The sequence below is a fragment of the Pipra filicauda genome, unplaced genomic scaffold, assembly GCF_003945595.2.
Source record: "Pipra filicauda isolate LSUMZ 115617 unplaced genomic scaffold, ASM394559v2 scaffold571_size334496_pilon, whole genome shotgun sequence".
In the NCBI taxonomy this organism is placed as follows: Eukaryota; Metazoa; Chordata; class Aves; order Passeriformes; family Pipridae; genus Pipra; species Pipra filicauda.
This window is the reverse complement of record NW_024104722.1, coordinates 122,680-149,953: the sequence shown is the minus strand read 5'-3', so window position 1 is coordinate 149,953 and position 27,274 is coordinate 122,680. Positions and strand designations below refer to the sequence as shown.

The 27,274-nt window shown below is 51.9% G+C and overlaps 1 long non-coding RNA gene across 1 annotated transcript in view; it reads right to left on the bottom strand.

Annotated features, from left to right (window-relative positions):
- Nucleotides 1-27,022, bottom strand: part of LOC113998711 — a 74,843-nt gene extending 47,821 nt beyond the window's left edge. The window contains exons 1-4 of the long non-coding RNA XR_005565900.1: nt 26,908-27,022; nt 14,933-15,069; nt 12,749-12,868; nt 1,600-1,839 (exon numbers count right to left, since the gene is read on the bottom strand). This is a non-coding gene — a long non-coding RNA (uncharacterized LOC113998711). The remainder of the gene's footprint in view (nt 1-1,599; nt 1,840-12,748; nt 12,869-14,932; nt 15,070-26,907) is intronic.
- Between the last annotated feature and the right edge of the window lie 252 nt (nt 27,023-27,274).

The following is a 27,274-nucleotide window of genomic DNA, read 5'->3' as shown; positions in this document are numbered from 1 at the left end:
CCTGGAAAACCAACCCCATCAGGGTTTATGTTTCATTGTATTGCATTTGCTGTTTGATGGTCTGGTAACACTTTAATAGTCTTCGATGAGCATTTAATTTAGATTTAATAGGGCAGCTTCTCTGTTGTAATTAAATATCAATTGATTGTTCAAAGAGCACTTGCTAGATTTAATATCTAAGAGATAAACCTGGTTGGCTGTGTAATTAACTCCAAACACAACAATAAAAGCGCAATTAAATTTCTAGAACACAGAAACTTGTAAAAAAGTTTATCAACTCGGTGGACATGAGGGGAATTAAAGGAAAATGATGTTAAAATTGGGCTCTAGCAGTGATCCTGAGAGCTAATTAATTAGTTTGGTTAACTATTGATGATTTTGACCTTTGATGTAGAGACTCCTTTGAGGTGGAAATCAAACAATGAAAGTGGTTGTTCCCACTAGGATTGGGATCAAGGGAGAGTTTTCTTCAAACAGGTATAGGAAAAATGTCAGGCATCTAATGGAATTTTAATGCTTTTTTCCTGCATTAATAGTTAGTGTTTATCCTATCTGCACTTAAATATTCAGCCTTTTCAATATTTAACTTTGCCACACTTTAGAAACAGGTAATTAATTCCCACTCTGCTTTTCTTTTATTTGCCTTTGCCGGTTTTCCTGCAGATTTTTTTTTCCACAGGGTGACTTAAAGGCGGAGCACCCAAAAAAATCAGCCCCTGCCAAGGCCTGACCACCCTTTCCATTAAAAAATTCCCCCTGAAAACATCCTATAACCGCTCAACCCACACAAAGGCAGAGCTTTTTTGTCCTAAATCGCTTTTTAGGATCACTGTGCAATGTAAACCTGGACTGAAACCAGGCACTTCCCTGGCACTACTTCCAGTTAGATTGGATTTTTAGGCTGTGCTTGGATATCTCATTTCTCCCCCAAATTAGCCCCGACCTCCTGGAACTCCCGGGCTCCAATTTCCCACTATGCAAATCTCACAAAAACCAGCAAAAGCTTAAGGGCTTTGCAGTCGAGCACCAGAGGGATCCAGCCCTCCGGAGAATTAATGGGAAAACCTCCCGTTGACTTTTCCAGGCATTAAGAGCAGACCCCGGGCTGACTTTCTAACCCACAAAGGGGAAAATAATTGAGATTTCCAGCAAATTGGCTCGGTGGGGTTTGAACACTCTCCGCGTTTCTGCTGGGAAACGCTCGGCGTGGGTTTTTATCCCAAAGATAAAACTGCTTCCATAAAAACTACTCGGTTAAAAACGCTTCTTGGAGAAGGTCCCATCCCTGAAAGATGCATTTGCTGAGGATATTTCAGCCCAGATTTTCTCGTTTGCCATCACCCCGTTGCCACCAGAGTGGTAATTGCTCACATCATTCCTTTCTAAGCAGGCAGGAACTTTTCCTCCTCTTCCCTTTCCTCCTGCCAAAATCCTTCCCACTCCTTCTTCAGGAGCTGCTTTTCTTCCCCCTCAACCTTTTATTCCAGCAAGGAAATAATTAAAGCCCAAACATTTCCAGCATTGGCACGACAGGAAGGATATAAAGCAACAACTGAGCATCCAAGAGAGTAAAAAAATTCAGGTTTTTGTGTGACTCACCCAGAGCTCCTTTTTCCCAGGAACCAACCACGGTCATCCCTCTCTTCCTGCAATTCCAGCTCAGCTGTGGGGAAGCTTTAATGGCTGGAGCTGTGTCAGGGGAGGGTCAGGCTGGAAATCAGGGAAAGGCTCTTCCCCCAGAAAGTGGTTGGGTTGGACTGGATGGTCCTTTTGGGTCTCTCCCAACTCAGGATATTCCATGATTGATTCCATGAAAAGCAAGGTGCTGGCCCTTTCCTCCTGCGGAAAGGAGACACACAGGAATTTGTTAAAATGTAATAACTGGGTATTCAACATGAAATTTTAGTGGGGGAAGGAGATGGAAACCCTAAATTTCAGAATTCCTGCAGGAATGCAACTGCTCTGCCTTCACAGTGGATTTGTGCTCATTCAGGAAATCGGTTCTGCAGCAGCTTTTGCTTATTTTATTTATCACAACTGGCATCCTAATTAGCACTAATTGCCACTTATTGGCATCCCTGCCTGTGGCAGGGAGTTGGAACAAGATGGTCTTTAAGGTCCCTTCCAACCCAAACCAGTCTGGGATTTACAAGAAGGAAAAACCAGGAGAACTTTTCCCGACCAGACTCCAGGAAAACCCTCTTCCCCTCCCCGCCCCCCAAAAAATATAATTTCCTGCCAAAATGGGTTATTTACTCCTTTGCCCACATCCTTTTCTTCACTCCAACGTGTCTCCACTGCAGCATCACCCCAAACCTGCTGCGTTCTCCCTTTCCAAAGGGATGCTCCGAAATGCACGTTCGCTCCCACAGAAAATCAGAGCTGTGCAAATCAACATCATGGAATCACAGAATCACAGAATCACAGAATCATAGACTCAGAGAATCACAGAATCCCAGAATCAGCTGAGTTGGAAGGGACCTCTGAGATCATCCAGTCCAACCCTTGATCCAACCCCGCCGTGGTTCCCAGCCCATGGCACTGATGCCACATCCAGTCTGTCCTTAAACACCTCCAGGGACGGAGAATCCCCCCCTTCCCTGGGCAGCCCATTCCAATGGCTCAGCACCCTCTCTGTAAAATCCTCTTCCTGGATTCCTGGTGCTTCCTGAACACCTGAGTGCTCCTTTCCCTTTCCCAGTGTCACCAGCTGGTTAACTCTGCTGTCTAAACCCGTTTTGCACGGCACAGGAAGAACTCCCGATGTTCAAATAATTTGTTATTCATGAAATTATCATCCTCAACATCTTCTAAAACTCTGGGAGACTGAGCACGGTCATCCAGCTGTTCCCATGTCCTTCCCCAGCCCGTGTCAGCTGCTGGGAATTCCTAGGGAATATTATCTAAACGTGATTAAATCATCAGAAGCTGATGAAAACTCCCAGGAAATATTAATTAAAGGTTATTAAAGCATAATAATGACCATACTGGGTCAGACCAAAGGTTCATCCAGAGGGGTTGGTGGGACAGGTATGTGCTTCATGTGCACGTTGGGCTGGATCCTCATCCGTGGGTTTTTCTTTCTCCTCTTCCTTCTCATTCTCTCTCCCTTCCCATACAGAGCCATTTATAGAGGGAGAAAATATCTCTGTTTTATAGAGATATTGATATATGGGTTTGTTTCTTTGGGAGGGGCTAAGGGGTGGTACTAAGGTGGGAATGGAGACACGATTTCAAGCCTGCAAATCCATTGGAATTCCCAAAAGGACCTTGCCTGCTGTTCCCCTCAGCTCCCCCTCTCTGCTCCAGCTCTCTTGGCCATTCACCCTCCAGCTCCTGGGAGGGGGTTCTGAGTGCCAGGGGTGTCCCTGTGGGCTCCGGGGGATCCCAGAGGATGAACATCCCTGTCCCAGAGCAGGGGGCAGTGGGAGGGACGGGCAGCTCCTCCTCCTCCCCTTGGCTCCCCTGCACCCCGGGGGAGGGTTGGGAATGGAGCTGGGCACATCCTGCTCTCCAGAAAGCGGGCAAGGCCAGGGGAGAGGCTCATCCCAAAGCCCCCTTGCATGGCTCTCGTGGCAGCAGTGCCCCCCCAGGGCTGGCACAATCCCTGCCTGCCCAGGGGCAGCTCCCTCTGCCTCCCCATCACTCCCATTGCAGCTCCCACGGTTTGGGTTCTCTGCTCCTGGACAACCTTCCCAGGCACAATTCCCTGGGCTCTCTGTCCCATGGTGGGATGGGAACCCCCCGGGAAGGGGCTCTTAGCCCAGAGCCTTAGCAGTGGGAATGTTGGGAATTGCTGCAGACAGGGGGTGATTCCCCCCTGAGCTGTCCTGCTGAGCCATCTCTGCAGGCAGGGCGAGGTGCCCACGCTGGGCCATCCACCTGAGACACACCCACCTATGGCCTGGAACAGCATTTATGGGTGTTATCCACCAGGGATGGTTGGGAATGGAGCTGTGCACATCCTGCTTCCCCAAAAATGGGAAAGGGCAGGGGAGAGGCTCCTCACAAACCCCCCATGCCATGGATCCCGTGCCACTGGTGGCCCCACAGGCTGCCTGTCCCTCAGCATGTCCATGGCCAACTTCCAGCTGGGACATGTGCTGGGCAGGAGGGGGGAATAAACCTGCTGGATATGCCACAGCTCCTGTTTAAAGGACTGGAATTTCCCTTTGGAGAACAGTTTTACAATTTCCAACCCTCAAGACCTTTCCAGAAGGGCCCACAAACACACCCTACATTCCCAGTTGGAGGCAAACCTCGAGGTGTGTTTGCATGAGGGTTATTTTCATCAGGCTGCCAATTAAAGGGGTTTTACACTGCTGGGTTTACAAACTGACTTTTTCCTCCTCCTGCTTTCACTGAGCATCACAAAGAAACCAGGATGTGTTTTTTTAACGTCCTTACTGATTCCTTGCAGCTCTGAGATCACCAAGAAATAAAGGCAGAGCAAAGTTACAGCGAAGGGAAATATTGAGGTGAGGCTGCTCTTCCTCCTCCTCAGAGACTCCTGAGAGCAGGATCTCAGGATCTCAGAGCCAAGGATCTGCTGCTCCCCATCCTCAGGAGCTGAGAGAAGGATCTGCTGCTCCCCATCCTCAGGAGCTGAGAGAAGGATCTGCTGCTCCCCATCCTCAGGAGCTGAGAGAAGGATCTGCTGCTCTCCATCCTCAGGAGCTGAGAGAAGGATCTGCTGCTCTCCATCCTCAGGAGCTGAGAGAAGGATCTGCTGCTCTCCATCCTCAGGAGCTGAGAGAAGGATCTGCTGCTCCCCATCCTCAGGAGCTGAGAGAAGGATCTGCTGCTCCCCATCGTCAGAGCCCTGGAACTGCACATCCCGCCCTGCAGGACCGGGAGGTGCCACCGTGGTGAGGGGAGCCTTGGGATCCTCGGGATTGCTCCTCTATTCCCTCCAAAAATCGGCCAGAAAAAAATGTCACCGAATACATCAAAGCCGGGAGGGAGCAGCTCGTTAACCCTTTGAGCACCACCCTGCCCGGGGCTCTGCTTTCCCGTGCAGACAATCTGCTTTTTTCAGACGCTGTTCAGTGTTGATTCGTTCCAAGGACACAGTTGGTGCAGCAGAAATCACAGCTTTAGTTCACTGAGGAAAACAATCAAGTGCCCAGTTCCCCCCCCTGCTTTGGGGATGATATAATTGCTCTTCTTTTTTGGAGAATCCCAGAATGGTTTGGGTGGGAAGAAACCTTAAAAGACTCTCAGTTTCCAATCCCCTGCCATGGGCAGGGACACCTCCCACCAGCCCAGGTTGCTCCAGCCTGGTCTTGGACACTTCCAGGGATCCAGGGGCAGCCACAGCTTCTCTGGGCAACCTGGGCCAGGGCCTCCCCACCCTCCCAGCCAAGAATTCCTTCCCAATCTCCCATCTAACTCTGGCAGTGGGAAGCCATTCCCTGTGTCCTGTCCCTCCATGCCTTGTCCCCAGTCCCTCTCCAGCTCTCCTGGAGCCCCTTTAGGCCCTGCCAGGGGCTCTCAGCTCTCCCTGGAGCCTTCTCTTCTCCAGGGGAACCCCCCCAGCTCTCCCAGCCTGGCTCCAGAGGGGCTCCAGCCCTTGGAGCATCCCATGGCTCCTCTGGACTCTCTCCAGCAGCTCCACGTCCCCCCTGTGCTGTTCCCAGGGCTGGAGCAGCTCTGCAGGGGGGTCTCACCTGAGGGGACAGAGGGGCAGGATCCCCCCTCACTCTGCCCACACTGTGGGATCAGCCCAGGGCACAGTTTTGGGTACCAGGGGCAGCATCTTCTCTCTTTATGTGGGTTGTGCTTTTTGGGACCCCCCAAGGCACTAAATCAGCCTTGACCACGTTCCCAGTGTGGGTTTGCAGCGTGAGATCCCTTCATTCCTCCCTGACTCCCGTTGTTGGACACTGGAGCACCCCCGGGCTGGCCAGGATTTGACAGGAATGAGGCAGAACCAGCACAGAATAAGCAGTTATTTCCCTCTCCAAGCACTGACAGTGCAGGCAGACCCTCAATAACAGAAAATACCCTTATTTCTTACAGGAAGGAGGATGGCAGAGTGAAATGAAGGGCCCCTGTCAAAAAGCAATCCCATTTGTGGAGAATACAGGTATTTACCTCTCACAAAGCCATCACTAAAACCTGTTCCAGCCCAGCCAGGTGTCACTAACATCAGCCAGGCCCCAAATCTCTCCCCATCATCTCCTGGGCCTGATGTGCTGCCACCAATGTCTTTGTCTAGCAGTGAATAAATGCTGTTCCAGGCCATCAGTGGGTGTGTCTGAGATGGATGGGCACCTCGCCCTGCCTGGAGGGGACAGCTCAGGGGGGGAAATCATCCCCCTGTCTGCAGCAGTGCCCAAAATTCCCACTGCACAGGAGTTGTGGCATATCCAGCAGGTTTATTCCCCCCTCCTGCCCAGCACATGTCCCAGCTGGAAGTTGGCCACGGACATGCTGAGGGACAGGCAGCCTGTGGGGCCACCAGTGGCACGGGATCCATGGCATGGGGGGTTTGTGAGGAGCCTCTCCCCTGCCCTTTCCCATTTTTGGGGAAGCAGGATGTGCACAGCTCCATTCCCAACCATCCCTGGTGGATAACACCCATAAATGCTGTTCCAGGCCATAGGTGGGTGTGTCTCAGGTGGATGGCCCAGCGTGGGCACCTCGCCCTGCCTGCAGAGATGGCTCAGCAGGACAGCTCAGGGGGGAATCACCCCCTGTCTGCAGCAATTCCCAACATTCCCACTGCTAAGGCTCTGGGCTAAGAGCCCCTTCCCGGGGGGTTCCCATCCCACCATGGGACAGAGAGCCCAGGGAATTGTGCCTGGGAAGGTTGTCCAGGAGCAGAGAACCCAAACCATGTGTCGTAGTTTGAGACACCCATATTGCTTTACCATAGGAGAGAGAGTTAAGATTGTGTCTATAATGTCTTATAATATTTATCTGTGTAATAATTGTAATAGAATTCCCTTCCCCTCATATTGAGTCCTGTGTTGTGTCTGGAAAACCCCCCTCCCAGTGGGGTGAGTTGTGGGAGGGGGGCTTGGACTGGGAAATTGGATTTCTGGGGGTCTCAAACTATGACATCGTGGGAGCTGCAATGGGAGTGATGGGGAGGCAGAGGGAGCTGCCCCTGGGCAGGCAGGGATTGTGCCAGCCCTGGGGGGGCACTGCTGCCACGGGAACCACGGAAGGGGGGCTGTGGGATGAGCCTCTCCCCTGGCCTTGCCCGCTTTCTGGAGAGCAGGATGTGCCCAGCTCCATTCCCAACCCTCCCCCGGGGTGCAGGGGAGCCAAGGGGAGGAGGAGGAGCTGCCCCTCCCTCCCACTGCCCCCTGCTCTGGGACAGGGATGTTCATCCTCTGGGATCCCCTGGAGCCCACAGGGACACCCCTGGCACTCAGAACCCCCTCCCAGGAGCTGGAGGGTGAATGGCCAAGGCTGAGCTGGAGCAGAGAGGGGGAGCTGAGGGGAACAGCAGGCAAGGTCCTTTTGGGAATTCCAATGGATTTGCAGGCTTGAAATCGTGTCTCCATTCCCACCTTAGTAACACCCCTCAGCCCCTCCCAAAGAAACAAACCCATATATAGATCTCTCTATAAAACAGAGATATTTTCTCCCTCTATAAATGGCTCTGTATGGGAAGGGAGAGAGAATGAGAAGGAAGAGGAGAAAGAAAAACCCACGGATGAGGATCCAGCCCAACGTGCACATGAAGCACGTACCTGTCATGCCAACTCCTCTGCCAGCCTGGCACCACCATCAAGCAAAACCTGGCAGCATGAGTGAGCCTGGGTGACCTCGGGATGACATTAATTTGTCGCAGCTTCATAAGGCACATTTCAATTATCGCGGATTTTTTCACGCCGACGTGGGGAAGAGCAGCCTGTCAGCACTGGCTGATTGGAAATGTGATGCAATTATCATCAAGCCCTAGTAAAGGATTTTAAATTAAAGACAACTTGGTCTGTAAATACTTTGTGTCTGCATTATTGTTCTCTCTTCCTAATGGCTTTTGGCACAGGCCTTGTCAGTGGTTTATTGTACAAGCCTTTGGCTGCGACAGTGTCTCCTATGAATAAATCATACACTTCACTAAGCACCAGACGATGGCAAAATGCAACAGCAGATGAAAAAAGCAATAAAGAACCATTACAGCTGCCTGTTCTCCTCTGCAGGTTTACATCACCAGCTGATTTAATTTGCTATTTGTAAAGGCACAGCTCACTGCAACGCCTTTGTGAAATGAAATCATAAATGTTCACGCGGGCGCGACTGAAAAGCGAGGCACCTGCTCGGTTAGGAGGTGTTTCCTCCCTCTGCAGGGCTCTTCAGCATCTTAGTGCTGCTCTTGGGGCACAAAAAGAGGATTTACAGGGGACAAAACACCTTGCTGCCACAGCTGGAAGATGCTGGAGCTGCGTGTGTGGGATGCTTTTATCACAGAAATGAAAGGGAACCACCAAGGGACAGAAATATCAGGACAAGGTTCTTCCCCCAGAGGGTGGTTGGCACTGCCCAGGCTCCCCATGGGCACGGCCCCAAGGCTGCCAGAGCTCCAGGAGGGTTTGGACAACGCTCTGAGGGACAGGGGGGGATTGTTGGGGTGTCTGTGCAGGGCCAGGGGTTGGACTGGATGAACCTTGTGGGTCCCTTCCCACTCAGGATCTTCCATGATTCTATTAAAATGGGCTCCATGTGCCTTCCTGCTCTGGACAGAGCTCACCCAGCTCTGGAGCTGGAAAATACAAGTTGTTGCTCTGCCCCAAAGCTCAGGAGCACAGGAGACACAAGTGACCAAAGCATCTTCTTCCCAGCCTCCACCACCGAGGCCACACGACCTCTCTGGGACACCAACGGGGAGAGGAGCAAGATTGAGGGTTTAATTCAGCCCCTCTTTGCTCATCCAGCTGAACACCCTCCTGGCATGGCAGGAACAGGCTGGGCAAGGAAGAGGTGGAGTCCCCACCCCTGGAGGGGTTTCCAAGCCCTGTGGATGTGGCACTTGGGGACTCGGGGCAGTGGTGGCCTGGGCAGTGCTGGGGGATGGTTGGACTCCATGATCTCAGAGGGCTTTTCCAGCCTGAATGATTCCATGATTTTCCAGGCCCTGTGACAGGTCACCTGAGCACAGGCAAAGCTTTGGGGTTCATAACTCAGTATTGGAAGCAAACCCACAGGCTGAGCCCAAGGGCAGGGTTTGGGGTTCCAGGGCAAGGTTTTGGGGGTGGGTTTGGTTCTCTCAACCCACAAACCCTTTGTTGTGCTTTCTCTCCCCTGCCCAGCTGAGGAGGGAGGTGATGGAGCAGCTGGGTGGGCCAGCCAAGGTCAACCACCACAGAAACAGGGAAAATTGCATCCAGCAAAAGGACAGCTGAAAAATCCCTCCATTTCCTGAGCTGTCCCAGTGGAGCTCTCCAGGTCTCCCCTCTACATTTCCTCCCCAGAGGAAAAGACCATCCATGGCATTCAGTCCTGTTTCCAAGGGGAAACAGTTGGGATAAGGATAAGAAAAGGGATCCTAGACCCAAGCTGGTTCACCTTTACCCCTGCAAACCAAACACCTGCCAGACCAGCAGCACATCAATAATCCCAACAAATATCTGGCTGGGCATGGAAATTTGGACTTCTCAGGCCTTTGCATGGAGATCACAGAGTCCTGGAATGGTTTGGGTTGGAAGGGACCTTAAATCCCACCCAGTGCCACCCCTGCCATGGGCAGGGACACCTTCCACCAGCCCAGGTTGCTCCAAGCCTCGTCTAACCTGGCCTTGGACACTTCCAGGGATGGGTTTCACCTGATTGCTGGAGGAGCTGCCAGCAGAGCCTGTACTTAGCAAAGGGATGGAATAATCCCTTTTTTTTCCCCCCAACACAAACCCTGGAGCTCTGACCTGGCCAGGAGCCAGGAATTCAGGAATTCCTGCTGCAGTTTCGTGCCCACCAAGGCACGGGATTGTCTGTCAGTGCTGCACCATTTGCTTCACTTTCGGTGAACATGAACACTGGGGGCCGTGAGGAGAGTGAACATTGATGGTTGGACTTGATAATATTAAAGCTCTTCTCCAACTTTAATGATTCTAAGATTCCTAAAGAGCTTCTGTCAATAATTTCAATAATTTCCCTGACATCTCCAGCTCTGATGCTTTTCCAAGAAGGTATCTTTGGTTTACAGTAAAAACACAAGCACTGACCTTTCAGAATATAATTTTTCTCTGCTGAAGCTGAATTAAGGACAGGAAAATGGAAAGCTCAAGGCTACACACTGAGTTATATTTACCTCTGTTCTGTTAAATTAATAGAAACCCAGGAGCCCTAAAAGGGGACAGCTTCCCTGACATCACCTTCAGAGCACAGTCCTGATTTCTGAGGTCTGTTTGGGGTCTGTTCCAAAATGTAAGGTCACCTCATACATAATTTCATCCCTGATCTTGCTAATTATTCTCCAGGGAGCCACCCCCTCCCATCCTGTGCCCAGGGACCTGCTCATGGTCACCTGGAGAGAGCAGGGAGGGCAAAAGGGGCTGTGCTGGAGTGTGCAGGGAAGGGAAGGGAGCTGGGAAGGGAGCTGGGAAGGGGCTGGAGCAGCAGGAGGGGCTGAGGGAGCTGGGGGGGCTCAGCCTGGAGAAAAGGAGGCTCAGGGGGAACCTTCTGGCTCTGCAACCCCCTGACAGGAGGGGGGAGCCGGGGGGGGTCGGGCTCTGCTCCCAGGGAACAAGGGACAGGAGGAGAGGGAACGGCCTCCAGCTGTGCCAGGGGAGGCTCAGGTGGGACAGGAGGAGGAATTTCTCCATGGAAAGGGTTGTCCAGCCCTGGCACAGGGTGGAGTCCCCACCCCTGGAGGGGTTTCCAAGCCCTGTGGATGTGGCCCTTGGGGACAGGGGTCAGTGGTGGCCTTGGCAGTGCTGGGGATGGTTGGACTCCATGATCTCAGAGGGCTTTTCCAACCTTTATGATTCAGTGATTCCATCAAACCAGCCTGATCCAACAACACTTCCCTTATGCAGACACTTCATTAAAATCCTTTCCCTCTTCCAGACTGACTCTTCCCTCTGGTGTGTCCCTGTTCCCTCTGGTGTGTCCCTGTGCCCTCTGGCTGTGTCCCTGTTCCCTCTGGCTGTGTCCCTGTTCCCTCTGGGCTGCGTTCCTGCTGGTGTTTCCAGCAGGAAAAGGACCCTCAGCCCTTCATCCATCCCTGAAGGCCCCACCTGAGCCCCCCTGTGCCTTTCCCAGTCATGACCCCCAAGTTTTCCAGGTCTCCTCCAATGCAGCTGCACCACTGAGCCCTTCCCTGACCCTCCTCCCTGCTTTTCCCTCTTCCCCCTGTGCCTGCAGCACTCTCCACACTCCATTTCTCACACAGCTGATCCACTTTTTGCTCCCTGTACAATCCCTTTTTACTCCAAGTCGATAAAGAGCTCTTGATTTAACCCCCATGGTCCCTCCCCACCCTTCTGGCAGCTCCTCTGCACTGGGATGGGTTGTACCTGTGCCCTTAACAGCATTTTTAAAGAGCTGCCCACTTCCCTCAACTCCTTTTTTTTTCCATTTGGGCTTGTTTCCCAAAGGATCTTTCCTACCAGTTCTGACCTTATTTCACTTTGCCCTAATAAAGGTCATTGGGGGTATTTTCCCTGGTTTTTGGGAGTTTTTTATCTCTCTTTTAATTCCATTTTCTGCACTGTTTACTCTCCCATATCCTTCCTCTGTATTCCATGGTCACACTCAGAAGTTCCTCCTGCCCTCCCCTTCCCAGCCAGTTTGTCCTGGTGCTCGGGACCGAAGCTGGAGGATCCCATTTTCTTCTCCAAAATTCCATATTTGAACACTACCACCTCTAACACCCCTCCCTGGGTGGCTCCACAGCCCTTTCACCCCATTCCCAGAATGGAAATCTCTGTAGGATTTTAGGTACCATGAAAGCCAGAGGAGCTGGGCAGGGATTCATGGAGCAGCTCCTTGTTTTCAGGAAGGAAACAAATGCCAAGGCATCGACAGCAGGAGGTCAGGGACAAAGGCAGCTCCAGGAATCCTCTCCCTGTGGGCTCTTGCCTGGAAAAACCCTAGAAAATTCCCAGAGTTTTGCTCTCCCACCTAAGGATAATAACTGTGCAGATCCTTGCAAGGCTGAGAACTCCAAAACGTTGATTTGTGGAGATATTGCAGACCTGAGAAGGGTTTTTTTTGGGGGGGGTTTCAGGGGTTTGAGGGGCAGGGTTGTGGTCAAGTACCAAGGTTTGGCATCAAACCCGTGAGGAAAAGTTCCCACAAGGGCAATAATTCCAAATGGAAAGGACCACCCAGGGTTCTGGGGGGAGAGGAAAGGCAGATCCTCCCGTGGCCACGTTTTAAAAAGAGAGGAATGTTTCCAGCTGTAATTTATAGTTGCTGTGCTGCCACCCAGGGCTGTGATCTCCAGCTCCTGCAGCAGAGATCACCCTGCAAACAGACAGCTGCAAATGGGATAATTGGTTACTTCTGGGAGACAACCTTTAAACTCCCCAATTTATGACACAATTCAGCAGCTCCAGCAGGTTGTAAAACAACCACAGAGGAAACAGCGAAAACCTGAACCAGTCCTTAATGCATTTTTCTATTCTGGGTGGCAGAACAGGGAGCCAAGGCAGAGTCCCTGCTCTTGTGCAACATGCACTTATCAATTTTTAAGAGCGTTTCCTGCGGTGCTGAAGCACCAAACACGGAAAGTGCATTTGGCAGCAGGCCCTGGGTGTCAGCAGGATGGGGAGGAGGGGAAAAAATCACTCACCTGTGGCAGGGTCAGCTCCCAAAGCTCTCAGTGCTGCAGGAGCTCAGGTGTCTTGAAGAAATATTTCGGTTCCTCCTCGATCACAGTTATAGTATTAAATGTCCTTTAGGATACTGGGATCTGAGGACAGAAGGGAATAATTGATTGTAAGATGCTGTGTCATGCATGAAGTGGCATAAACTAGAAATGTCTGTCTGATCTACAGACTTGTCACATGATTTTGAGGCACAAAATTAACTGATGATAAAGAAACTGCTGTTTGGACAATCCTTGGAGCTACAGTTTTACAGCTCCGGGATGGGGGAACACCCATTATGGGTATTCCCATCACTGGGAATCCATCAAGGGTGAAGCCAGGCTGGGAGAGCTGGGGGGGTTCACCTGGAGAAGAGAAGGCTCCAGGGAGAGCTGAGAGCCCCTGGCAGGGCCTAAAGGGGCTCCAGGAGAGCTGGAGAGGGACTGGGGACAAGGCATGGAGGGACAGGACACAGGGAATGGCTTCCCACTGCCAGGGGGCAGGGAAAGATGGGATCTTGGGAAGGAATTCCTGGCTGGGAGGGTGGGGAGGGGCTGGCCCAGGTTGCCCAGAGAAGCTGTGGCTGCCCCTGGATCCCTGGAAGTGTCCAAGGCCAGGTTGGAGCAACCTGGGACAGTGGGAGGTGTCCCTGCCCATGGCAGGGGGTGGCACTGGATGGGCTTTGAGGTCCCTTCCCACCCAAACCATTCTGGGAGTCTATGAAGACAGAACTTTTCTCTTTGATTTTTATTTATGATTTTAATTTGCAATTCCAGTTGTCTCACAAATCCTCTCTTTACAGTCCTGTTCCTTGCTGACCTGGCTGCCTCTTGTCCTTCCCTTCCCAGCCATTCCCAGAAATGCTGCCAGCTCCTCCCCTGCCCCTGTGCCAGCCCTGTCCCCCAGCCTGGCTCTGTCCCCTGGGCACCTCAGGGAGTGTTTTGCTCCCAGGACACTGGACTCCCATCCCTGTTGGAGACCTGACATTAGGTCTCAGCACTTGCTGAAGAATTTAATGCTCCTGAATACCAGTCCTGCTTGATAAATCTCCACCTCTTCACCTGCCTCCATCCCCTCTCTAACCTGTTCCCTCAGAGCTCCTTATTCATATTCTGAACTCTCTCTTATTTCTTCTCCACTGACTTTTGGGACTCAGGTTGTTCCAGAAATACCTCCCTGCACCTTTAGGCACCTAATGACCTTCCCAAACCTGCCCACATCCCCTTTATGCTCATCTTCCTGGTGTATTTTTTCCACCTTAGAGGTTTTTAACTGACACAAGGATCGAAGATATTCAACTTCCTTGGGAGTCCAGGCTGAGCAACTCCCCAACAGATCCCACACAGCTCTGGCTCCCACGTCACCAAACAACCCCAGCCCACTCTTTCCCAGGAGAAATGTATCCCAGGGGATTCAGGAAGACAATTAGAAGGGTTTATCACATCCCTTGCTATTAATAAGGCAGAACTGTCCAGCCAGGAAGCCCCCTCAGATCCATCAATCCTTCCCACTGGCGCTGGAGCTGCTCAATTTTTGCTATCAAGGGCAAGCAAGAGCCCCAGTTTTAGGTCTTCCAAACCTCTAAAGCTTCCCCAGTTCTTTTCCCAGGCAGCTGAGGTTTTACAGGAGGGTTTTTTCCTGCCTTTAGCACCGTCTGGAACTGCAGAGCTGGAGCTCCAGACAATGTCACCAGCAATATCTGTCACCTGAGTCCTTCTGCCTGAACACACCTGCAGGTTTCCAGGCTCATAGTCCCAACCCACCTTTGGAAACAGGGTCTGGATTATCTGCTCGTGCCTCTTGCTCTGGATTTTCTCCAATTCCCATCAGCAAACCCTGATGGGAAGTTAAGTTTTCTGAACTAAATAAAGGCTTGGCTCTGCAAAGCCACTGCCATCCCATTTTACCTTCCTGCACACCCTCCTCATTAACAGCCTGAACTGCAAGATTCCCAGGAAAGGGCTGGAATCCAGGATGTTTCACAAAAAACAGAGGCTGCAAAAGCTGTTCCCAATTCCCATTCTACAGCCAGTTACAAAACCATGGACATTTTTATTTTTTTTTAGTACCTGTTAGAGCTGCAGCAGAGAAAACTACCTAGGCTGGGTTAAAAGCTGGCTTAAAAGCTGGCTTTGTAAATACCAACTCAGGACTGAGCCTGACCTCACCTCTGGGGCAGGAAACAACGGGGTCCTTGGCATCAGACAGCTTTTTATTCCTGTTGAGAGGATGGAACTGGGAGCAGGGAAACACTCGGTGCTGGGAATGTGACTGCCCAGGGGATGGTTCCTGCTGCACAAGGATCCTGGAATAAATGAGACAGAAATCATGGAATCCCAGAATTCTTTAGGTTGGAAAAGGCCTCCAAGGTCGAGTCCAACTGTTCTCCCTCAGCACTGCCAAGGCCACCACTGACCCCTGTCCCCAAGGGCCACATCCACAGGGCTTGGAAATCCCTCCAGGGCTGGGCACTCCATCTCTGTCCTGGGCAGCTGTGCCAGGGCTGGACAGCCCTTTTCAGGGAGAAATTCCTCCTCCTGTCCCACCTGAGCCTCCCCTGGCACAGCTGGAGGCCGTTCCCTCTCCTCCTGTCCCTTGTTCCCTGGGAGCAGAGCCCGACCCCCCCCGGCTCCCCCCTCCTGTCAGGGGGTTGCAGAGCCAGAAGGTCCCCCCTGAGCCTCCTTTTCTCCAGGCTGAGCCCCCCCAGCTCCCTCAGCCCCTCCTGCTGCTCCAGCCCCTTCCCAGCTCCCTTCCCTTCCCTGCACACGCTCCAGCCCCTCCGTGTCTCTCTTGTCTGAGGGCCCAGAAGTGCCCCCAGGGCTGGAGGTGCCCCAGCAGTGGGCAGTGGTGGATCCAGGACCACCAGCCAAGCGTGAATGCTCCAGGTAGAGCCTGAGACTTGGTCCTTTGGGCCACCAACTGACCTGAGAACAAGCCCCAGGACGGTCAAACTGCACCGACTGTAACTCTCCCACTGATGTTGGGATCACTCTCCACTATTCCTCAACCCTGAGCCTCAGGGAGCAAGTCCTACACGTGGAGAACGTGTTCCCAGGAAAGTTTTCCCACCCCTGCTTGATCCCTGGAGGATCCCCAGGCCCGGAGCATCGGGAATGTGCCAAATTCCCAACAGCCTCCCGCTCTTCCCTTCATCCCCACGTGCAGGAGCAGCAAAGGCACCGTTGGCATCGTCACCAACCCCCCCAGTCCCGAGGCGTGTCTGGATATGAATCTAACATGACAGCTTCAGTAAGTCAATGAGCTAATTGCTAAACACACTAATTGATTTTTAATTACGGAGAGCGAGCCTTGCAGCACAGCCAAGACTGGCAGCTCTCTCTGTCATTAGAGAACAAAAGGAACTTCAGCTCCAGCATCCCCAGGCTCTGGTGTGTCTCTTGGCTGCACCTTTTCCTCCAAGTCATTTACAAACCCAGCGGGATTTCCCCATCCCTCATTTTCTGACTCATCCTGGGACCTGCAGCCATCAGAGAAAAAGCTTCAAAACACCCCAGGAGAAAGATATGTGCTTTAAACTCAGTTTTCTGGTGGAGGGGTTGGAACTAGATGATCTTTAAGGTGCCTTCCAACCCAAACCATTCCATGATTCTGTAAATACAAATTCAGGGCCCTGAACCACCTCCAGAGTGAAAAGAAAAGGCAGAGAAGCAGAGCTGCTGTTGGACTGCAATCCCAGGGGGATCTGCCATGGAGAAGCCTCCAGAGGGATGATTGGAGGGGACAGTGGATAAGGATGATTAAAGGTGGAAAAGCCCTCTGAGATCACCAAGTCCAACCAGCCCCAGCACTGCCCAGGCCACCACTGCCCCCTGTCCCCAAGTGCCACATCCACAGGGCTTTGAAGTCCCTCCAGGGATGGGGACTCCACCCTGTGCCAGGGCTGGACAACCCTTTCCACGAAGGAATTTTTCTTAATATCCCACCTGACCCTCTCCTGGCACAACTTGAGGCCGTGTCCACTCACCCTGTCACTTGTTATCCAGGAGAAAAGACTGACCCCAAAGGTCCTGTGATCTCCTCCCCTTTCCTGGGGAAGCAAACCGTGTTGTGGCCACTGTGGGGGTGACTCCTCTTGGCCCTGCCCCACCACAAAGGGCCAACTTGCAGCATTCCCTGCAGGAGCAGGGAACTCCTCCCCCTCCTCATGCTATGAGGGATGTGGGACACATGGGAAGGAGGCACAGATTCCTCAAACCTGCCTGTTGTGCCCCGGAATCCTGCTTAAAAAGGATCAAAACCACCCTAGAAACGAATGAGCTGCTGTCTCACTTACAGAGACCCTTCTTTGATGTGCCACCAGTGCCTCGGGGATCACAAGCCCACCTTGGTTCCTCCTTTGCTCTGTTAAGTCACCCCAGGGAGGTTTTTCCCCAATGAGGGAGAGAAAAGTTCCCAATTCCTGCTTTTCACTCACACAGGAAATTCTCCCCTGTCCTCCACTCCAGAAACACTTCTCTCACCAAAGCTCAGGGCCTTTTGCCTTGGCTGTGTGCACCTGACCATGAGATGGCAATTATTTTCACCTGCACTTGCCCAGCAGATCCCTGGAATCAGGGCATGAATTTTAGGAACAAAGGCAGCTTTTGATCTGCCAGGAGGGACCTGAAGCAGAACCTGTTCCACCACCCTCCTCTGCAACCCCTGCCTGCCCAAAACCTGCAGCACAGCAGAGGCAGCTCTTTCATCCCAGAGCAAAAGGGAATTCTCCCATTTCCTTCAGGTGAACCCAGAGCAAAGTCAGAGCCTGAGGCAGCTCAAGGGCTGCCCTGAGGGAAGGACCTCTCCTGGCACTGGGAAGTGGGCAGGACAGCTCCTGCCAGCCAGGATGGTGGCTGGAAGGGCTTTCAGGCCTGACTCAGCTCTGCTGAGCAGCTCAGGCTCTCCCAGGAGAGGTGGAGTGTGTCAGAAGGGAGCTGACAGCAGCTCCCCGTGTCCCTGGCCAAGGAAAGCCAACACTGACGGGCCCCCCGTGCCCTGGAGGTGCTGGTGGCTCCACTCTCCTGTGTCACAGTGATCTCCAGTGACAGGGGATGAACTCCCAGGGACACAGAGCTCTGACAGGGGACAAAGGAGAGGATTTGTTCAGGCTTGTGTGGTTTCAGGGGAAAAATAAATTAGGACTCTCGTGCTAAACACCAAGACAGCTGCCAAGGTCTGCCAGACACCCAAACCCTGTGTGGAGGAACAGCAGCTCTAAATAGAGCTGGCACTCTCTTCAAGGGGTGGAATCAGCTCTGGTGGGAGCATCTCTGGACTGGCAGAGGGCTCTTCAGAGGGCAAGAGCCCCCAGACCAGACCCCCCAACCCAAATGGAGACCAGTTCCCAGTTTCCTTCCCACTCCTCGGTGTTGCTCCAGGCTGTGTCCTCCCCCCACCCTTCTCACCCTCTGGATGGCATTTTGGAGTGGGAAAGGGGGGCTTTCCTTCTTCCCCAGCAGCTGTGGGCTCACAGAAACGTTTCAGCCCAGAGATCAAAGCCCTGCCTGTCCATCTGTTCCCCACCCACCAGCTGGACTCTCGCCGGCACCAGAGCAGCTGCACCTCTGCTGTTTACCTGCACAGACAAATTCCTGCTTGGGCAAATTCCAGCTTTCCCACAGAGCAAAGCTGAACCCCTGGTGCTGAAGATGGGCCATTTGGGGCAGGTTTCTCCCTGATGAGTGACACTGGTGCTCGCAGGAGCTCCTCAGTGGAGGCAGGAGGTCAGATCCACACCCCCCTCTCCATGGCAGGGGATCAGATCCTCCTCTGCCTGGCCCAGCTCGGGGCTATTTTGGGAAACTTGACCCCAAACTGAACTTTCTCTGACTGCAACTCCACATTTCCAAGTGGCAGCGACACTTCAAGCCAATAATGAGCAACATCAGCAGAACTCCAGGGGTCTGATGTCGCTGTGACCAAGCCAATGCAAGGAACTGGGTGTCTTGGAATGTGTCCTGCTCCAAACCAACCAGCTGCTCTGGAGAAGAGTCCTGGCATCGACTGCATTGCAAACCTTTGGGGCCTGGTTTTCACAGATCTGTTGTCCTGGAATCACAGAATGGCTTAGGTTGGACAGGACCTTAAATTCCATGTTATTCCAACCCTGTCATGGGCAGGGACACCTCCCACTAGAAGGAAGAACCACCCCCAGCAGTATTTTTCCTGGCACTCACAATTCCACACGGCCACTGCCCGGGTACTTCCCCCCTTTGGGTCAGGACTGAACACTTGTACTTATGTACATACAACCCCCTTTATGGAAACAACCCCCTGCTTGTGCACAGAGCAAATTAAACCTGTGGAGACTCCAATGCTGCTTTTGCCTCCAGCCACAGGATCTATCAATGGGAAGCAGGACACAAAGTGCTGCTCCAGCCTGTTCCTCAGGGCTGCCTGAACCCCTGAGACTCATTTCAGAGCTGTTCAGCTGAAAACCAGGGACATATTTCAACCTCCCTTCCCACCTCTGTGCCAAACACCATCTACTAAAAGCTGCTGTTCAGCTCCAATTCCAAACCCTGCAGGCAGCAGGTGTGACCATGGAATTCCAGCCTGGATTGGAAGGGACCTTAGAGCACATCCAGTGCCACCCCTGCCATGGGCAGGGACACCTTCCACCGGCCCAGGTTGCTCCAACCAGGCCTTGGACACTTCCAGGGATCCAGGGGCAGCCACAGCTTCTCTGGGCAACCTGGGCCAGGGCCTGCCCACCCTCCCAGCCAGGAATTCCTTCCCAATATCCCACCTATCCCTGCCCTCTGGCAGTGGGAAGTCATTCCCTGTGTCCTGGCACTCCAGTCCTTCTTCAGTTCTCTTGGAGCCCCTTTAGGCACAAAGTCACTCTGTTCCTCATTTTTTAGCCACACATCTTTCCCAACCTCTCCCAAGCCTCTCCCAAGCTCTGCCCCAGCTGGACCCCAAGCCCTGCTCACATCTGCCTTTCCCTGAGGCAGCACCCCGGGATGTGTGGGTGCAGTGGGATGTCCTGGAAATTCCCACACCAACCTGCAGTGCGCTGCACTTTGCAGGAATCCCAGAATCAGCTGGGTTGGAAGGGACCTCCGAGATCATCCAGTCCAAGCCTTGATCCAACCCCGCCGTGGTTCCCAGCCCATGGCACTGATGCCACATCCAGTCTGTCCTTAAACACCTCCAGGGATGGAGAATCCCCCCCTTCCCTGGGCAGCCCATTCCAAGGGCTCAGCACCCTCTCTGCAAAGAAATTCTTCCTGATCTCCAACCTCCCCCTCCCCTGGCCCAGCTGCAGACCCAGCCCTCTTGTCTTGCTGAGAGTTGCCTGGGAAAAGAGACCAACCCCCCCCGGCTCCCCCCTCCTGGCAGGGAGTTGCAGAGAGTCAGGAGGTCTCCCCTGAGCCTCCTCTTCTCCAGGCTGAGCCCCCCCAGCTCCCTCAGCCTCTCCTCCCAGCACTTGTGCTCCAGTCCCTTCCCCAGCCTCGTTGCTCTCCTCTGGCCCTGCTCCAGCCCCTCCAGGGCCTTCCTGAGCTGAGGGCCCAGAACTGGACACAAGGAAGTCAGGGATAAAAGCTGCAGAGGAGTTTCCAGCTGGGAACAGGGAAAGCAGCTCTTTGACACTTGAAAACAAACGATTTCTGCCACTTGCTGGTGCCACACGCCCGAAATGAATTCCCTGACAATGCCCCTGGCAGGGGAACACGGTGGGTCTGGCCCAGCAGGAACCTCAGGCAGCAGGGCAGGGCTGTTTGTCACTCTGGGAGGAGGGGAAGTGCTGCTGGAGGGGCTTTTTTAAGGCTCTAGTTGAATAAAAATAAGCATTTCTCTCTCCTGCAGCCTGGGGCTGGGCAGGGATGGAAGGCCAAGGAGCAGCAGCAGTTAATGGAGCTGGAATCTCCAGCAGCTTTGCCGTGGGAAACGAGCTGGAATATCCAGAGGAAAAGCAAAAGCCTGACCCCACTGCCCCCAGCCCCTGTGCTGCCACAGCCAGGGGCAGCAAAACAGCTCTTTCCTCATCAATTCCCTCCTTTTTTTGTTTTTTGTTTTTTTTTTTGGTTTTTTTTGTTTTTTGTCTTGGCGTTTGGGTTTGTGGTTTTTGGTTTTTTCGTTTTGTTGTTTATTTTTTTTTTTTCCACGCTCTGAGGAGAAGATGAGCGGGGAGCCGGGAGAGCTCTTTCCTTATCAATTCCCTCCTTGTTCAGCTCTTTCCTTATCAATTCCCCTTCTGTTCCTAAAAAAAGGCAAGTTGAAGTGACAACCAAAGGGACGCCTGTGGATTTTTGAGCCCACAGGTGCTTGGAAAAGCAGTGGCAGCACCAGCCCTGCCCGAGGGGGGCAGGAGGGGAGGGTCTCCTGCAGCCCCTCCACCTCTTCCCAGCTCCAGCTGTGCAGTGGGAAGGAGGAGGAGAGAGGGAATTCCGAGTCAGGACCCCCCCTGCAGCTGAAACCACGAGGCAAAGCTTCATCGCAAGAACAAGAGTTGCTTCAGGAGCTTCAACCAAAATGTTCTTTCCACCTCCAGGGAAATCCTTGTGCTTTCCTGCGTGGAAGGCAGTTACCAGAGCTGGTTTTATAAATAGCAACGGGTTTCTTTGGGGGTTTACTTTTGTTTGTCTTGCTCAAGGTTGTTATTCTTTCTTTCAGGCCAGGGCTCTGCTTTTGGGGGATTTAGTTAGGACAAGGCTGAGTGGGACAAATCCAGAGGAGCAGTGCCTTGGGAAATTGTGGTATTTCAGCTACTAAAAAAAAACAACAACAAAAAAGAAAAAACCTGAAACAAAACAAGAAACAAACAAAAAACCCCAAACAAACCAAGAACAAAGAAAAACATACCAAAAAGAAAAACCAAAAGAAACCCCAAACAGACAAAAGCCCCAAAAACAAAACAAACAATAAAACACACTTACAAAAAAAACCAAAAAACAAAAAACAACAGCAACAACCAAAAAAAAGGCAAAAAAGGATTAAAAAACACCAAAACCAAATGAAAACAAAAACACACACAAAAAAACCAAAAAAATCCAAAACAAACAAAAGTCCCAAAAAAACCCAAACAAACAAAAAAAAAATCAAAGAAAAATCCCAGAAGACTCCCCCAAAAACAAACCAAAAACAAACAAAAAAGGACAAAAAACAAAACCAAACCAAACCAAAACAAAAGGATAAAAACCCAAAACCAAAAACCAAAGAAAAACACACCAAAAAAAACACCAAAAAAAAACCCACCAAAAAAAAGCAAAAAAACCCCAAAAACAAAACCAAAAAAAGTCCACAAAACCAAAACCAAACCCAAACAAATAAATAAACAAAAAACAAAACAAACAAAAAAAATAGGGAAAAGACCACTTTGAAATGTTGTGTTTGAAATTCTGTCCCGTGTTTGCCCCACGGCAACGGGACCTTTGAGCATCGGCTCCGATGAGAAGGGGATTTGGGGTTTTAAAAGGTAGAATTTGGGATATTAAAGCTCTTGTGCCACACACGGGGGGGGGGTTTTACACATTGCAGCAAAGCCCCTTTGCTGCTGAATGAAGTGCAGGAGGATTTATTGAGCCGAGGGCTGGACTGCCTGGATGGCTCCTGGCTGGAGCTCCCAGGGCCAGGATACCTGTCCAGCTGTCAGGAAGGCCCTGGAGGGGCTGGAGCAGGGCCAGAGGAGAGCAACGAGGCTGGGGAAGGGACTGGAGCACAAGTGCTGGGAGGAGAGGCTGAGGGAGCTGGGGGGGCTCAGCCTGGAGAAGAGGAGGCTCAGGGGAGACCTCCTCACTCTCTGCAACTCCCTGCCAGGAGGGGGGAGCCGGGGGGGGTTGGTCTCTTTTCCCAGGCAACTCTCAGCAAGACAAGAGGGCTGGGTCTGCAGCTGTGCCAGGGGAGGGTTAGGTTGGATATTAGGAAGAATTTCTTTCCAGAGAGGGTGCTCAGCCATTGGAATGGGCTGCCCAGGGAAGGGGGGGATTCTCCATCCCTGGAGGTGTTTAAGGACAGACTGGATGTGGCATCAGTGCCATGGGCTGGGAACCACGGCGGGGTTGGATCAAGGGTTGGACTGGATGATCTCGGAGGTCCCTTCCAACCCAGCTGATTCTGGGATTCTATGATTCTATGATTCCATGATTCTATGATTCTATGATTCCATGATTCTATGATTCTATAATTCTATGATTCCATGATTCCATGATTCCATGATTCCATGATTCTATGATTCCATGATTCCATGATTCTATGATTCCATGATTCCATGATTCTGTGATCCCTGACAAGTTGCTGCCAAAGGCCACGAGGTGGGGGATTAACAGGACCACTGGGATTGCACTGACAAGGTTTCTTGGAAAGGAGCAGATGGTTCTCCATGGGATACACCGAGGTGATCTCATAGATTATTGCACAGGTTCTGAGGGCAGGAAGGTCCTACAGCAAGCAGAGTGACACAGAGGAAGGATTTCCTGAGCGGGAGGGATTTCCACCTGTTTTTCAGAAATCTGAACCAGAAAAGATTTCAGTGTTGTAAATTCTGTTCCATCAGCAGCACGTGGGTTTCATCAGGCAGCTTTTAGTGACATTCCTGGGATTGCCAAGGAAGGGGAAGGCTCCTCCTGGTCACCAGTCCCTGTTTGTCCCAGATGCTCAGGAGGGTGAATGGCAGAGCCCAGTGCCCCGCAAAGCCACCACATTAATCATCCCTGAGGAAAAACCACCAAAGATGAAAATCCACCCACCAGCACCCCATGTAGGAATAGAAGGCAAGGTTATTTATAGGGGTTATCCTGACTTTTCCTGTTTTAAGGAGTCAAAGCTGTGGAAGAAGTGCAGTGCAGTGGGATCTGGCACTCACATCCCCATGGAATATGTAATGGGAATTACACAATCTAATGGGGTAAGATATTCAATGTATATTTGTTCGGTGAAACAGCATCAGATAGTAACATTTATAATAAAGAAAATATAATGGCATTACTGATGTAAAAATTGCTTTGTAGTGTACAAACCCCTCCTGTTCTTCCTCTTTGGTTGTGCTCCTTAAAATACCCTGTTTACCTGAACATTCCTGGAAGTGTCCAAGGCCAGGTTGGAGCAACCTGGGCTAGTGGAAGGTGTCCCTGCCCATGGCAGGGGCTGGAATGAGATGGGCTTTAAGGTCTCTTCCAACCCCAAACCGTTCCATGATGACTTCTGGAGTATGAGAACTGCCCAGGAGCACAAAGGGATGGTCCAGCCCCCGTGTGACACTCCCAGCCCATGCCCAGTCCGTGCTGGAATCCCCAGAGAATTATTGCTGTAAAAACTGAGGCTGTTGGGGTGACTGATCAGCCACTTTGAACAGTGGATTCAAACCAGGGAGTAACAACATTGAGGTAAATAATTTATCACCCAAGGATTTTATTAGAGCTATAAAAAAACCCTCTGTTGTGAAGGCTCCAAGTGTGTGGATTTTACAGGGCCATTGAGCAGGAACAAGGCTGGGATCCCACAGACACCTCAGCCCTCGGCAGGGACAGAGCTGGGAGCTGGAGCAGGACCGTGGGGATGAACTGCTGGGCACCAGCAGTGCTGCAGAAACCTCCCTGTCCTCAAATTCCTGCTGCTGACACTGATGGACATGGGAAAATGTGAATGGAAATGGGTGCAGGAGCTCAGGAGGAGCAGAGCGTTGGGATTCCGAACCTTTAAGGTGTTTTAATTTAAAGGCCACATCCCAGTTTTGCTCCACTGCAACTGCAGGGTGGTGTCTGCAGCACGTCACAGAATCCCTGAGGCTGGAAAAGCCCTCCCAGCCCATGGATCCCCCCTGTGCCCGATGCCCACCTTGTCCCCCAGCCCAGAGCACTGAGTGCCACGGCCAGGCCTTCCTGGGACACCTCCAGGGCTGGGCACTCCAAACCTCCCTGGGCAGCCCCTGCCAAGGCCTCACCACCCTTTAATGTCCATGACAGCTCCAGAGACCTTCTCCTTCAGGGAGCTGGGGGGGCTCAGCCTGGAGAAAAGGAGGCTCAGGGGGGACCTTCTGGCTCTGCAACCCCCTGACAGGAGGGGGGAGCCGGGGGGGGTCGGGCTCTGCTCCCAGGGAACAAGGGACAGGAGGAGAGGGAACGGCCTCCAGCTGTGCCAGGGGAGGCTCAGGTGGGACGGGAGGAGGAATTTCCTCCTGGAAGGGGCTGTCCAGCCTTGGCACAGCTGCCCAGGGCAGGGGTGATTCCCATCTCTGGAGGGATTTCCAAGCCCTGTGGATGTGGCACTTGGGGACGTGGGTCAGTGGTGGCCTTGGCAGTGCTGGGGCTGGTTGGACTCCATGGTCTCAGAGGGTTTTTCCCACCTAAACAATGGTGTGACTCCACCTTCTGCCAGAGGAGACCAGCCCTGAGCAGCAAAACCCTTCCCAGGGCCCAAGGATCCCATCCCACAGTCCCACAGACCCTCAGACCCCACAGGTCCATCGGGGCTCAGGGTCAGCTCAGCTCTTCCAACCCAGGGCTCTCCTGGCTCACCCTGAATTCCATGGAAAGACACAAAACTCCTGCTGTGACACAGCTATTCCGGCTGGAGGAGGAACCCAAAGCAGGGGCTGAGAAGATTGTGCTTCCCAACATGGAATTTCTCTTCTCCAATCCCCTCTCCACGCATTTCTCACAACCACAGTAGTGTCACTCCGTAAATTACATAATTTTTCACCCTCCTGGCTCTTGAAATGCCAAAGTTTTGTCTGGAATCCCTTTCTGAGGGGACAGCCCTCCTTCTCCTCGTTATAGAGTGGCTCCCTGGGAAATATTTCTATTTTGACACTTGAGCTCTGATGGCTGAGCCTCAGGGTTCGTTTTTAATTGGTGTAATTTTTTCCATCCTCTAAATCCAGTGCAAAAATCCGTTCATTTGTCAAGGGAAAATAATGCCCTAATACATCTCACTAATTGCCTATCATGTGAGTTCTCTGGTATGGACAAAACTTTACTAGAGAAATTGCATTCAGTACTTTCCTATATTTTGAATTAAAATAAAAACAAGTGTAAAGGAAGTATTTGAATTCCCGCATTGGAATTCTGCATAATTATGTGGGTTTGGCAAGAGATCTTTGGGCAAAGCTTTTAAACACAATCTTACTAAAAATCCACCCATTCAAGCAACTCTAAGTTAAAAACCAGTGTTGTTGAGAAAGAAATTCTTCAGGCGACCTCGGTAAAATAACTTCCCATTCAGGAACAGTTTCCTTCTTATCCCAATATTTAACAACTGTCTTGTTCAACGGGGATAATGAACCTTCAGAAACTGGGTTTAAATATCATCAGTTCTTTTAATCCTGTGAGTTCTTAACCTCCTGCAGCAGCTACTCCTCTAATCAAAGCTGAAGCTCTGCAGGGCTGAGCAAACACCTCCAACTCCTCATTTTTTAACCATTTTTTTTTTCTCTTCCACACAAGGTTTGAGGTTGTGGTTCCAAGATCGCTGGCACTGGATCGCAGAATCATGGAATCATGGAATGGTTTGGGTGGGAAAGGACCTCAAAGCCCATCCAGTGCCACTTGAGGGATCTTTTTTTTTTGCTTCTCACTGTACCAGTTTTAGGACCAATAAAATAACTCTCTTCCCCAGAGAGTTCTTCTTCCCCCGTCCTGCTGCTGAGCTGGACAACAGGTTACCAAGGCACCCCAGTGAGCAGGATTAGGCAGCCTGGATATGGGAATAAGGACATCTTACAGCTCTCCCTGGATTTTATGACCTTCATTAAGCCCAGGGGAGCAGCTGAGCACAGAAGCCATGGGCTCACACCCTGCCCAGGGCATGAACTGCAGAGCAACAGAGCTCCTTCCACGGGGGGCTCGTGGGGAGCACGACAGGCTGGGCAGGGGCTGGGCAGCTCAGGCAGGACTGGGTTTAATAGTCAGGAAGCTCAAATATAACCCCTCCTAAAAAAATTAACACACAAGGAAAGGATGGATTTAGACAAGGGAGGGTTTGTGTGTGTGTAGGAATCCCAGAATCCCAGGATGGTTTGGGTTGGAAGGACCTCAAAGCCCATCCAGTGCCACCCCTGCCATGGGCAGGGACACCTTCCACCAGCCCAGGTTGTTCCAACCTGGCCTTGGACACTTCCAGGGATCCAGGGGATTCCACAACCTCTATTACTGCTACAGATATTAATGTTTTCAACCCTTAAAAAAGAGAAATAAAGACTTACTGCTGTTGGCTGCAGGGGAGCAGCACCCGGACAATGCGGCACGGCCGAGTCCCAGCGGAGGAAAACAGGGAATGTGCCCGGGGGCAGGAATAATCACACTGCCAGCGTTTCATATTCCTCCTGCAGAGAGAGGGGAGAGGTCACTGCGAGCTGAATCCCAGCAGAGGGGAAGGATATTCGTGTTCACACATCACAAAAAGCACATTAAAGCCGTTTACGGTCCCTGCCGGCGCGGGGCCGGGAACGGGACCTGCTGCACTGCTGGATTCTGATGCAGGGGCTGAATCCCTGTCCAAAAATCAGGAGGGGCTCTTTGCCAGCCTGGAGCTGACTGGGCAAGATCCACTTTTTCCTGCAGTGTGGTATT